The following is a 1,470-nucleotide window of genomic DNA, read 5'->3' as shown; positions in this document are numbered from 1 at the left end:
ATATATAATAAAATTATAGATAAAAAAAGTTCAGTGTAATAAAAAATAGATTTGCCTAATATTTGTGTGTATTATGCAAACTTATGCTCATAGCATGCTGTTAGCTTAGCAGCATGTAAATTTCAAACTCTATTCAAATCAAATGCAATTGAGTTGCTGCCCATGTAGAGCGTTCCAAATAAGAGCTTTTTAGTTAGGATTCTGTCTAAGAAGGCATACAGGTTTTGGAACAGAGCCTCATACACTTTAAGTATCACTGGGTTTTTTGCAGCGATGCCATTAAAGAACCATTTTGGGTTCCATAAAGAACCTTACATTGAACTGTTCTTAAAAGAACCATTTTTTGAATAATTTAATATCTGAAAAACGATAAAGAACCTTTTGTGCAATGGAAAGTTTCCATGGATGTTAAAGGCTCTTCACGGAACCTTCAAAAAAGGCAATAAAGAACTTTTATTTTTAAGAGTTTAGAAGTAGCTGTAAATACATATGTTAATTTCCCACACGTTCTTCAAAGAGTCAATGACAAATAAAAGAATCAATGAAAAGCAAATGAATTCATGTGGGTTTCATACGGGTTTGAAAATCTCATGCCACATTTAACTAAGCGTTGATTCAGTGACTCCTCCAATGTCGTGATGTAAAAGCATTAACAGTATCCTTGAACACATATGAGTGCACAGATCTCAGTCATCACTTTCAAAAAGCTTTTCAAAAATATTTTTCTGAAGTATTTCAAACGCATTTTACAAATACCATGAATTTTTGAATAATGAATATGGCCATGTTATATAATTATAACTTGAAATAACATTGCCATGAGATAAAAACATCAAATTATTTGAAATTTTACAGACTCACTGACCTTGATGTACATTCAGGGAGTCTTCATGGGTTTTCTGTGATATCCTTTCCTGTTTTTAGAGTTCACCAGTTACCTGGCAGCAAAACGGCTTCCTGCACATTCACTGACCTTGATTTCGTGGACAAAAGTTTTTCAAATATTAATACTTTAAAACCAAACTGCTTCTATCATTTTCTTAAAGAAATAAAAATAAGGTATTCCAAACTTCTTAGAAACACGATAAGATGGCTTGATATGCCGTTTTCTATCAAAACAGTTGTGGCAGAACATTTTAAAGAGCTAGTGTATTCATAAATGATGACAAGACTCATTTTTAGCAAACGTATTTGGCTAAATTTAACACAAAAAAAATATATTGATAACTTATTGATAACTATATCTTATTGTGTATGTACATGTATGTATGTATGTGTGTATATATATATATATATATATATATATATATATATATATACTACGCTACCATTCAAAAATTCAGAGTAAGATTTTTTTTAAGCAAATAATTTCCTTCATCAAGGATGCATTTAACTGAAGATGACAGTAAAATATTCATGTTACAAAATATTTCTATTTCAAATAAATGCTGTTCTTTCGAATTTTCAGTT

This window comes from Sinocyclocheilus rhinocerous, unplaced genomic scaffold (genome assembly GCF_001515625.1).
Source record: "Sinocyclocheilus rhinocerous isolate Xijiao unplaced genomic scaffold, SAMN03320098_v1.1 scaffold2189, whole genome shotgun sequence".
In the NCBI taxonomy this organism is placed as follows: Eukaryota; Metazoa; Chordata; class Actinopteri; order Cypriniformes; family Cyprinidae; genus Sinocyclocheilus; species Sinocyclocheilus rhinocerous.
The sequence above is the reverse complement of the archived record's forward strand: the minus strand, read 5'-3'. Positions refer to the sequence as shown.